This window comes from Monodelphis domestica, chromosome 3 (assembly GCF_027887165.1).
Source record: "Monodelphis domestica isolate mMonDom1 chromosome 3, mMonDom1.pri, whole genome shotgun sequence".
NCBI classification, from domain to species: domain Eukaryota; kingdom Metazoa; phylum Chordata; class Mammalia; order Didelphimorphia; family Didelphidae; genus Monodelphis; species Monodelphis domestica.
This window is the reverse complement of record NC_077229.1, coordinates 7,224,393-7,237,186: the sequence shown is the minus strand read 5'-3', so window position 1 is coordinate 7,237,186 and position 12,794 is coordinate 7,224,393.

The following is a 12,794-nucleotide window of genomic DNA, read 5'->3' as shown; positions in this document are numbered from 1 at the left end:
CAGCAAAGGGTTTCTGTCCTAAACTAATCTTAAGAAGGGAAGAGAAGGAACCTCCCATGCCAATGGAGTTCCCATTCCAATAGACTATCAGTAAGAAATTTTCCAAGTATGAAATATCCCAATGGTGAAATTTTCAACAATTATAAGTCTAAGGAAATTTGAGGTTTACAATCCCCCCTGATGATCATTGGGAGACTAGTCTCCCCATTGATCATTTAACATAATCATTTTGTAGTTCTAAATTCACTTCTAACTAAAGATATACACAATATTCAATTTTCTAAGAGAAATTAGAATAGTGAGAGAGGAAATAGAAAAGAAAAGAAAGCAAAACCAATGTTTGCTAGGCGCATTGACAGAAAGCCAAATTAGGGGCAGTCCCTTTTGGCATAAATGTTACAATAAATGTTCAATCAAAAGTTCAGTCCAATCACTCACATCCAAAGTTCATTCTTGATCTTCTTGATGAAGTGTAGGTTTTTGGCATCTTTCTGCAACAGTTCATTCTCTGGATATAAAAGTTTCAAGCTTCTTTCTTGAAGATCTTTTCTCAAACAAAATCAAAGTCTTTGAATTTTTTATAACAGTAAAATCTTAAACAAAAGTCTTGGATTTTTATAAAAATACAATCTCAAACAAAAAAAATTCAAAAATTTTTAGATTTTAAATTAAAAAACAATCCCCCCTGAAGTAAGTATTTAAAAAAAAATATCAAGTTTAGCTCAGAATGCAATGTTCAGTTATGGGGGTGTATGTGTCAATTATCAAAAGAATAGAAAAATAATCAAAAACATAAGAAAAATTCAAAATAGACCTTGTATAGGTTTTTTTTTGAGGTTTACAGACGACAGAGTGATGAAAACTGCCTGGGTCTAGACAGCATCCTGACAAGGTTTGCTGAGGGAGGTTGAGGAGGGAGACAGAGACAGAGAGACAGACAGAGAGACAGGGAGAGACAGAGGGAGGGAAGCTCCACGTTGGGGGGCTCAAAGTGACTCAGGTCACAGGGATCCCCCCAGTGTGGCTCCACCTTCCCATCCTCTGCATCTGGTTCTGCCTCCTCCTTCTGTCCTCCTTGGGCTTTCCCAGCACGCCGAGTGTCCTCTAACGTTTCCAGCCTTTGGGAGGAGCCTGAAGTTCCCACTTCTTAGTCCGGTCAGGTTTTCAGGCCTGTCCAAGGATTGATCAGACGAACAAGTCGGGCTGGAACACTCGGAAGTGTTTTCCTGTTAGAGCATCGCTGAGGCCGTGACGGTCATAACTTGTACGTGTGGAGGTTTCTCTCTCCCACCAGGTCACCCCCAAACGGCTTCCCTCGGGAACAGAAAAGGGGGCTTTTATCCACACTGGAGGGAACATCGAGGATCTACACTGACACGCATACATGAAGCTGCTCCGGGAGGGGTTTCTTCTCTCAAAAGCAGAGATTGGCAGCTCCTAGTGGAGGGCACCGAACTTCACTGTTTCTCTAGGAAGCTGCCCATCTAGGATGACTAACACTAATCTAGGTATGTTGGGGAATAATGCACAATGTCATCCCACACCATCCTCCCTCAAATTTGCATTATTCCCCTTCCTGAAGGCCTTCTCTCCCATGAAGCATTGCGTCTGCTGCAGTATCTTTCTGGGTCTCATCTTGCATTTTTTTTGCTGTCTTAAAATCATCATTGGGGACCTTCTGGTCAGGATGGGGTTTCTGAACTACAATATGCATCCCCTCTACCGTTCTTGGAATCAGAATAATAAAGCAGGGGGCGGAGCAAGGTGTAAGTCCAAGATACAGACACTGATTATGACTGGAACGACATTGTCCTCCTCAGTCCATGGAGCAGGATTTGCCTCTGAATTAACTGATGATTCACATTCTTGTTTAGGGTTACCTGCCAGAAAAAGGGATTCCACACGCAGGGATCTCATTTCTAGCCTTGAACTCATCCAGGACTTCTCTGGGCACCCCAATAATATCTAAGTACACTGAGGGGTCTGGTGAGCCTCGAGGGACATTTCTCTTCAGTCTTGTTTCCAGCTTTGTCCTGGGTCTGACTCAGATACGTGATGGTGAAGGGAATGACCAGTTTCACCAGAGCACACGTACCCATCCAGCGTGCTGAGACCTTCCTCAGCACAGGTTCTCCTCAGCACCACCAGAGATCTGCCCTCGGTAGGCTCAGGTTAGAAAACTCAGGCCGATTAGTCAAATCCCAACCATGTGAGCACCCGAGCTATGTCGTGCCAGAGACGTCTCCCACACAGCGTGAGACACATGCTGAGAGTTCCCAGGATCCTCGCCCCGCTGAGAGCATCCTCTTAGGATCCTATATATCAATCTTAAAAATCAATCCTAATTAAAATCTAATCAAATCATGGGATCAAATCTCCCCTCTCTTGTTCTAATCTCCGTTTTTACTCCACCTCAGTGGCACTGAGTGAGTGAGGTTGGACCTTGCCCGTGGCAGCCCAGGAAGAGCAAGTGGCACTTGGGGAGCAGGAGGAATCAGATATTAGGGAGGAAGAGATTCTAATAAATCCCAAGTGTTCTCTATTTCTTACTGTGATTCCTTTTCCTTCTCTGCTGTAGTCACTGTTACAGTCCACGCTCCCTTTCCTTCATTCCCTTTCTCTCATCACCAAAGTTTCTACATCTGGCCACCAACATTCAGTAGAAGCTTTCTCCCTAACATTTGTAAATTTTCTTCTGATAATAGACTTGTTGGTGGCTGCCCATGTAGAATATCAAACCCTGGGGTGGTTTAGATGCCTGGGAAGAGTCTAGGCTGAAGAGGACTCATTCTGGTGGCAGTGGCATTGTGGATAATAGAGGGCAGGGCTAGAGATGGGTCCTGGCCTTGGTGGCCACTAGAGGACATCAGTGATCTCAGGACTTCAGAGATAGGGCAGGTAGGGCAGTGGGGACTACCAGGAACTGTTCAGAGTAGAGGATTTACAAACAAGAAGCTGTCTGCTCTCCTTGGTCTCACTACATTCTTCCTTTTGAATCTAGATTCTGTATACTGCTGCCCAGTATAGTGGTGGCAGTGATGGGCCTGTGCAAGGTTTGACAGGCCCATCATAGCCAGCGCTGCAGCCTCCACTATCCCAGACAGAGGTATACAGATTTGTTCATAGTTTTTTTATAGTCTGGCCTTCCAACAGTCTGAGGGACAGTCAACTGGCCCCCTGTGTAAAACGTTTGGGGACCCCTGGTATAGCTTAATTCAAAATGACTTTTAGCATCATTATTTACAAAGAGGTGGAAAGAGTGAAAGAGGGAAATGTAGATAAAGAGATTGTTTACAAGCCCACCAGCCCTAAGAGCTTCTCTGGTGAAGTGAAGTCTGATTCAGCTCCCCAGCAGAATGTTTCCTCAGGTCTGGATCTCTGAGTGGAATCTTCAGCCAGAAGTCCACCATTGTAGCCTCCTCTACAGCCCAATCCACTCACCCAGCAAGCTGACACAGGATCCAGGGAAAGAGTCTCTTCCAAAGCCAAGGCAGGAATCTCTGGAAGCAATCACTCCAAATGCCAGGAAAAGAATGGTCCAAGGCCCATGCTGGACTCTTCTCTTATGCTTCATTTCCTATCTCTCCCCCTTTTTCTTTACGGAAACCAATGGCAGTTTTTCAATTTGCTTAGTCCTACCCAGGGCTGGGCAGTCCCCTTTGGAAGTAAGAATTTTTGGCTTGAGAACTCTCTTACTAAAGAGTTAAGTAGGGGTGTTTTGAGTTCTTGATTGATTGAGTTAAAGGTTGTTGATAGATTTCATCAAAATAGACAGAGAGATAATTCTATCTTCATAGGGTGTAGGCAGGGAAATAATATAAGAGAGGGGAAATGGTGGTATGATTAAAAGGGAACCATGTGGATATACAGTGAAAGGAGAAAGTGTAGGATTAAAAGAGGGAAACAATGTGAAGGGGAATACAGAGATGGTAATCATAACTGCAATTGTAAATGAGATGAACTTACCCATAAAATGGAAATAGATAGCAGAGTGGTGTGAATCTTATTGCAGTAATATAGGTTTAATATATATATAAATATATATTCTTGCTATAATATCAATGCATACCCAAAAGCTTTAAACTATGGGAACCTGCCACTTATTGATAAAATTTTATGGGACTGTGATTAATGTTTGTGTCTGATTCTAGGAAATGGGATAAAAACAAGGAGCACAGACTTAACTTGAATTGGGACAAAAAGAGCACACAGGAAATACTAATGTAGACTCGAGGTTGCGACGCTTGACATATGTTAAGTCATAGGACTTCCTTGTATCTACACTTTTTGTGAAGTACTCAGACAAGTACAGAATTTGACAATCATACTGGCTCCCTATATCCCTAAGAATGAAAAAAAAATCAGACCAGGGAATGACATTTCTCTATCAAAATAGAATTCTAGCTCTTTTTCTTTCTTGTATTATGGCAACTTCCTGTAGTCTTGGCTGCAAACGGGTAAATGAAATATTACTGCATTCTGTCCTACAGACTTATGGGATAGAAATTACTTTAAATTGGACCTACACAAGGGCCTATTTTGAATTTTTTTCCTTATTTTTTGGTTGTGTTTTTCTCTTCTTTTGCTAATTGATTCATACACCCCCATAACTCAACATTGCATCCTGAACTGAACTGGATGTTTTTTAACACCTATTTCAGGGGGTGGATTGTATTTTAATTTAAAATCCAAGAATTTTGATTTTTTGTTTGAGATTGTATTTTTATAAAAATCCAAGATTTTTATTTTGTTCAAGAAAAGATCTTCAAGGAAGAAGCTTGCTAACTACTAAATCCAGAGAATGAACTATTGCAGAAAGATGCCAGAAAACCTACACAACAGCAAGAAGATCAAGAATGAACTTTGGATATGGTTGATTGAACGGAAGTTTGATTGAACATTTATTGTAAATGTACACATTTATGCCAAAAGGGACTGCCCCTAATTTGGCTTTCTGTCAATGTGCCTAGCAAAACATTGGTTTTGCTTTCTTTCTTTCTATTACGTCCTCACTACTCAAATTTTTCTTAGAAAATTGAATATTGTATGAATCTATAGTTTGAAGTGCGTTTAGGACTACAAGATTATTATGTTAAATGGGGAGACTAGTCTCCCAATGATCATCAGAGGGGATTGTGAATCTTAAACTTCTTCTCAGACTCTACCTTAGAACATTTGGTTAAGGCTATTCCCCATTTAAACAATGGAGGTACTTGATCAGGAATGTATTGGGAACTTTAAAATTACTCCACCCATACTTAGGCATACCTTAAGGGAAGATAAAGTTGTAAAACTCCTTACTGAACAATGAAAAGTACTTAACTCATACTTATAGTGAGGCAAAAGCCCTTAAGCTAGGTCTATTTTTAGATCTAATACAAAAGGGTGCTAAGTACCTATGAAGGTCAAATTTATCACTACAAGGTCAGGCAACTTGCAAGGGACAACCTTGGCAAAGAGGTGTGAAATACTCAGAAGTTTTAGTCTACCCAGAGAAGGTGATAACAAGATGTGAATTAAGAATGGTCAGTCCTTTGGAAAACGTCTACTGTGATTGATGTGAAAATTTAGGGGAGGTGACATAGGAGAAAATTCTCTTTAAAAGGAGGTTGGAGGCCTCTGGACTTAGTTCAGCTTAGGAAGCTGAATTGGAGCTCTCTCGGTGTCTGAACTTAGTTGAGCTCAGGAGCTGAACTGGAGGATCTCTCTGAACACTAGAGTTTTGCCTGGGACAAAATCTTGTGGTGAGTGATTAAAAACTGACTCATCTCTCTTAAAGCTCAGGCCTAGGCCAATGGCCTAGGCCCTTTCCTATTATTCCTCTTACTCTGTCTCTCTCCCTTTCCTTAATTCCTTCATTTATATTAATTAAAATCTCCAAAAAACCCAGCTGACTTGGGTATATTTAATATTTGGGAATTTTCCCTTGGTGACCACTTATTTTTTATATAAAACCAAGACACTAAAAATTATCTTAACAGTTTTGGCAATTCAAAGTCTTGAAACCATATTTTTGCAGTCACAGTTTATGTCAACTACTCTTTTGTCTATAACAGTGGATTAAAAATATGAATTCTGTGAGATGTTTTTTACAAGAGACATGTTAGACATTTTATGATTAGAATCTGCTCCCCAGAACTCCAGTTCCCAGCATCCCACTTTCCTTTTCACTCTGGAGTTCTGGGGAGAATATTCTAATTATACAATCTGTAACCAGCCAGCCTCCTCAAAGATGGAAGCTAGTCTCTCCAGATACTAGGAGTCAGCCTTTCAACCACCCAACAAATGAATCCAAGAATCAGAGTCCAAGTAGAAGCCAAGCTCTAAACCCACGATTCAAGCTGCAGTATCCAGCAAAGCTCCCTCCAAAACTCTCCCCAGTCATAAGACTATCTCCAGAAGACAATCTCCTCAGACTATCTTCTCAATGACAATCTCCACTGAGGGAGTTCTAGAGCTTGTTTGTTTGTTTGTTTGTTTTTGGTGACTTCTTGTCCCTGACCCTCTTCACAGGAATCAATCACAGTTTTCTAAATTGTTTAGCACTGCCCAGGGGACAGTGTCTGTGGGATCAACTTATCACTTCATCAAAGGAGATTCACAGCTATGGGTGTGAAATTTCTAAATCTCACCTTCTGGAGAGGTGAATTCTCATCAAAACTGATTCCTGAGTTTCTGAGGTGTCAGTTCTCATTTCCTGGATAATTGAATTGAAAGGGTATGAATTCTCCAAGTGGTTTGTGAGCTCCTCCATCTAGCTGAAGTAGGGGTACTGTTTTAGTAGTGGTTTTGGGGATGGATGAATTGTTTTGGGCCAGTATCGGGTTGTTAACTGTAGGTGGAAAGTCAACAGAACTCAAACCAGGGAAGAGCCTGGTCTGAGATCAACACACAGACCATTCAGTAACTGGGAAATATTTAATTTAATAGGAAAAGGTTAAAGGGAATCAGGAAAACCATAAGGTTAATCCCACTAAGTAACTCCCTTCTCCCCTCCCCCCATAGGTCTAAATGTCTTCAAAGAGATTTTGGACTACTCTAATCTTTCCTCATTCACGTAAATTCCCATTCCCTGCACTTAGCTAATTCTGCACTACCACCTCACCCCCCCTTTGTTAGTATGTAAGGTAATGGTCTATTATGAGCTTAGCAGGGCCCAGGGAAGGTCCCAGATAAAAAAGGGCCTAGACCTGGTCTTATAATCACTGCAGAGAGGTGTTTTAGGATCACCAAGTTCTCCAAGGAAATACAGCACACAAGACAGTAGGTAGGATAGGAAACAGGAGTAAGCACTCAGGATAAGGAGCCACACTCCCCAGATACCTCCAGAGAGAGACCACCAGACCCAACAGACTCTCAGTCACAGCTTAACCCTTCCTGCAGAATTTCAGAATCATTTCCTTTTTGGCCTCCTGCCACTGTGTCCTCTGCAAAACCTACCAAACTTATCTCTTCCTTATAACTATACTTAAGATTTTGTTAATCAAAGTATTAATTCCAACTAGCCAAAGAGAATGAAGGATTCCTTTTTTACAAGTGTAAACTCATAATAGGCAAAGAGGATCAAGAATTTCCTTTCACTGTCCCCCCCTGTGATCCTTTGGGAGACTAATATCCCTAACAGATCATTAGCATAATCAGAAACTACAAAAGAAACTACCAGCCTTCCTGCTTGAGAGGTAATTCATTTCTGCCTGGAATAAGCAGACCTGGAGAAAAACATTTAGGTTGATAGGATAGATAACTTCTCTATCTCCCTCACATATTCTTTATTGTTTTCTCTCTATTTATAAATATTTATAAATAAATTTCCAACTCAAGATATAATATTGGTGACAATGTATTAAAAAAGTAAAGGATGAGAAACAAACTTTATCTCCAAAACGTAAGGATGTAATGTGAGAATGAAAGTGGGATGCTGGGAATTGGAGTTCTGGGGAGCAGGTTTTAATTATATGACAAACATAAGTAGAGATATAGAGATTAAGGTAAGTTGATTATTTCCATAAGAATCCACCAGCTTTCCCCCAACTGTTAACTGAACCATGGGCTCCCAAGGGGCTGGGTGAGCCCCTGTCCTGTCAACCAAGTAGTTGAGGGGTAGCTCTGTGGCCTTCCAATCAATGAGGACATTCCCTCTTGCAATGGACTTTTTCCAGCAATAGGCACACTGGTCTCTTGGCACTCAGATAGGCTTCCAAAGGCTCCCCTAAATTTTATCCATTATCCCCTCTGGCTTTATCTCAATTATCCCACACTCCACCATCCCTATTCTCCTGTCTTCTAAAAGGTGGGCCACATCTCTCCCCTACCATGACCACCAGAACTGCTCTTGATGCCTTCTTGTTATCCTGGGCATCAGCTCTGTTCCAGATGTTAAACACTGATTGTGCCACCAAGTTTAGACAATAACTTCCCTTCAACCCCTTCTAATTTCATTTAAAAAAACCTTATGAACTAATGGATATTTGTCACAATTTTTACAGGTGTAGCAATTTTTCAACCTTTACAAAGATATTTTTAACAAAGTCTATTACTGCCATTATTTCAGAATTTGGCAGAAGAGTCTAGACAAAACACAAACCTCTGTATTGTTGAGGAATACTTATTTGGGGTCTAGAACATCACCAAGAAATCTAGATTGTTCTGGTGGAAGTAAATTAAACTGAAGAGTTATGAAGAAGGTCTTTTTGGCTTTCTGATTTATATAAACACTGTTGGCAGGAACTTTTATATATTTAATAAAACCATACATTCAGAAACCACTAGTTATCTAAAAATTCTTTCTAAAGACCATTAAAATTACTTTAAATATTTAGCTCATTAATTCTCTAAAGGTTGTATACAAGTTCTAACTAGTTTTGATGAAGTCCATTCATCATCTAAGTATGTGACAATTAACAAAGGCAAAAAAGGCAGAAAAGTCTTTTAAGGCAACATGATTTTGATGGCTTTAGTGACAAGGGTTTGGTCAAGAGGTTCATGAGCTTTTACAATGATATTTTGTTCTTCAGCAAAGGTACAAAATAAAGATCAATATAGGCAAAACATAGCTTAAAATGATTCAGTATAACAGAAAGATATTGATTAGATTAATACAGATGAAATTTAAAAAATTTAAAAGCAATTAGCAATATCATAGGTAGTGAAGTAAAAAATCCTTTTCTCCAATCCCCATAGACATGTTCACTATAAAGGAGGGGAATAAACTCAAAATGTTAACATCACTAAACTTCCAGATCTCTTTTAAGGTTTTCTCCCCTCCCCCAGTATTTTCATTCATTTGCATTTCTTTTGTCAGAGCTCTGAAGTTTCTGATAGAAGCACAGGGAAGAAATCTCCACTCTGCATGTTGAGATTATTTAAGACTTTCAGAATTTTGTCAAAATATTTCAGTTTGGTTTTTGTAAAGATATTAGAAAATAAGTATTGTTTTATTAGTTTAGAGATAAGAAGTAAAGTGGATGCTTGAGAAAAGAGCTGGAGTTTGAAGCAGAGCTGAGAGAGCTTGTTAATTTCAGCTGTGACAGTTACAACCGTTTTTCTGTGTCAATTACTCTCTTTGGCTGTTAGCAGACACAGTGTCAGAGACTCTCTCTTAGAGCTGGATTAGGTAACATCTTTGCCTCTCTGTCTGAGGGAAAGATCTGAAAGAGCTCAGTGTTTTCCTTTCCCAACTTGGAAAACACTATTGAATATCTATTGTGATTTTATAGATTATTTAACTCTGAGAAGACTAAAGAAAAACCTTGTCTTTGGTTGGGACTCAGACTGCGAGTCCTAACTTGATTCTTGTTGAGACTCAACCAGCAGCCTTTGATCTTTTATAATTTGAAGGCGAAGTTAAGGTTTGTAAGGATAGAGTGGGCAGGCAGTAGCACAGGGAGACCCGGCCACTGGGCCCTTGTGATGGGCAGAGACCAGATAAACTTTCTATCTTTACTGCAAGGCTATCTGCTCAAAATATTTGAGAATTCTATCTCTTCATGGTAAGCCATCATGTGGGTTTTAAAATTAATATTCAATAACTATTATATTTTTAAAAGTTTTATTAAAAATAACTAATATAAAAGAACTACCGAAACCCAGCTGGATCCTAAGAGAAGAGGCAAAAAAAAAAAGAGTGAGGTATGTGAACTTTAGATTACTCCACCTTACTTAGTCTAACAAAATCAGGAATGTCTACACCCATACTTAAGGATTAAGTATCTAGGAGGATGGCCTATGATAGAAATGTACTAGCAAATGACAAATCAGAAACAGCTAACAGACCCCTAGGCTGTCCTAAGTCAAGCTTAAGCTACCATTGGTACAGGTGAGATGCAGGAAAGTGATGTAAAACCGTTTATATATTTCACATCACTTCCTCTCTCCGGCCTCTTTTTCGGCAGAGAGGTGGATGGTGGCAGCTTGCTGAGTGTATTGGCATCTTGGTGTGGCGGCAGATATTGTCTGGTTTAGCAGTGAGTTTCCCTTGATATCATACTGGAGGAAGCCTAGTAACCTAGTTCAGGTGAGGCATCTTCTCTGAGCTCTCTCAGAGTTTAGGCTGATTTTTCCTCCTTTACCTTCCAAACACTATCCACTTAGAAGCCTCTAATCCAGTGGTTCTCAACCTTCTAATGCCATGACCCCGCAATACAGTTCCTCATGTTGCGGTGACCCCAAACCAAAAAATTATTTTGGTGGCTACTTCAAAACTGTAATTTTGCTACAGTTATGATTCAGAATGCAAATACCTGATATGCATTATGTATTCTCATTGCTACAAATCAAACATAATTTAAACATAGTGATTAATCATAATATATGTTGACAAATATTAATCCAGCAGGAGGCAGCCTGAGCGCTAGGGTTGGAGGTAAGCCCTGCCTGGTGTTACAGATAAAAGAGTGGTTGTCTTAAACTGTGACCGCGAAAATATGGTTTCAAGACAGTGTCTTACGTTAAATAAAAAATAAAGTGGTTGCTATGGGGAAAAAATTCCCAAATATGAAATACCGAAGTCCACTGGGTTTTATGGAGATTTTAATTAATAAAAATAAAGGAATTAAGGAAAGGGAGAGAAACAGTAAGAGGAAATAATGAGAAAAGGGCTAGGCCAGCCTAGGCGAAAGCCGAGAGAAATCAGTCAGTCTTTAATCCACTCATCACAAGATTTGTCCCAAGCAAGATTCTAGTGTTACGAGAGACCCACAAGTTCAGCTCCTAAGCTCCACTTCAGCTTCCAAGGCTGCATTTCCCTTCTTCAGAGGCCTTCTGATTTTCCTTTTAAAGAGAATTTTCTCCTATGTCACCTCCCTTAAGTTCTCACATCTACCAATCACAGTAGTCGTTTTCACAGGACTGACCATTCCTAATTCACACCTTCTTTAGTTCTCAACTTCTCTAGGTAGACTAAAACTTCTGAGTAAGTTCATACCTCTTTTCCCCTTGCAAGTTTGCAAGTTGCTTGACCTTTTAGTAATTAATTTGACCTTCATAGGTACTTAGCACCCCTTTGTATTAGATCTAAAAATATATCTAGCTTAAGGTTTTGGCCTCACTATAAGTATGAGTTAAGTACCTTCATTGTTCACTAAGGAGTTTACAACTTTATCTTCCCCTAAGGCACTGTCTATGTATGGGTGGAGTAATGTAAAATTCTCACATACATTCCTGAATAAGTACCTTCATTGTATTTGTAAGTGTACTTTGTACATTGTAAGTGTACTTCACTTAACCAAGTGTTCTAAGGAAGAGTCTGAGAATTTTTAACATTCACAAGTCTGAGAGATTTTAAGATTCACATTGGGGAGGGGGATCTGCAGACGCTGCCTTCTTCCTGTCGTCTCCCTCCAGCTCAAGCTGAGGCTTCACTTTGCTGGGGTTACTCGGTTCAGCTCTGTTATCCGCTCCAGGAGTTAACCGCTCCAGGACTCGTTCTTAACCCCTCTGGAGCCAGTGCCCGGGTGCTCTCTCTGGGTCTCTGTTTGAGTCCGGTCTCCAGGCAACAGGGTAAATCCATCTCCCCTCATAGGGGGAGGGCTGCTATAGGTAACTAATATTAGTACAATGTGCAGGCAGCAGGGTCCCTGTTCTTTCCAAGATCTTGCTGTAAAGTAGTGTGATTTCTCAGCAGCTAAAGCCATTGGAAATATGTATTTTCTGATGGCTTTAGGTGACCCCTGTGTTTTGATGATTCCACCCCCGCCACCGGGGACACAACCCATAGGTCAAGAACCACTGCTCTAATCTTCAGAAACCTTGTGGTGGAGGACTTTGAACTCCCCCTGGCACAGACCAGGCGGGTAAAATCCTATACCCTTTTCCCTCTCTCTACTCCTTGATCCTTCCCTCTATAGATTTCCAAACTGACTTGGGTATTTTATTTGGGATATCCCCTGGCAACCAAAAATCAAACTTAGATTAGGTCAAGACCCTAAATTATCCTTACAGGTGGAACCTGAGTACTTATAACCAAAACATGAAGATGCAAATATGCACAAAGGGAAAAGCATTCTGGGTAATAAAGAATAGAATTTTGGGTAATGTTGTTTTAGGGGTTCAAGAATTTCCATGTTAAATAATAAATAAATAAAAAATAAATAATAAATAAAAATAAATGTATGTTAAATAGAGACCCTCACCTGGGCAGCAGCAAGGGTGGGGAATGCCTGGAAGCACCAGGAGGGATATTGGGGAAGAGCTCTGGGAAGAAGCTGAGTCCAGGGGCAGCCAGATGGCCCAAGGATAGAGCCTGGCCTGGAGAGCAAAGGTTCTGGGTGCAAATGTGTCCTGGGACACTTGGGAAC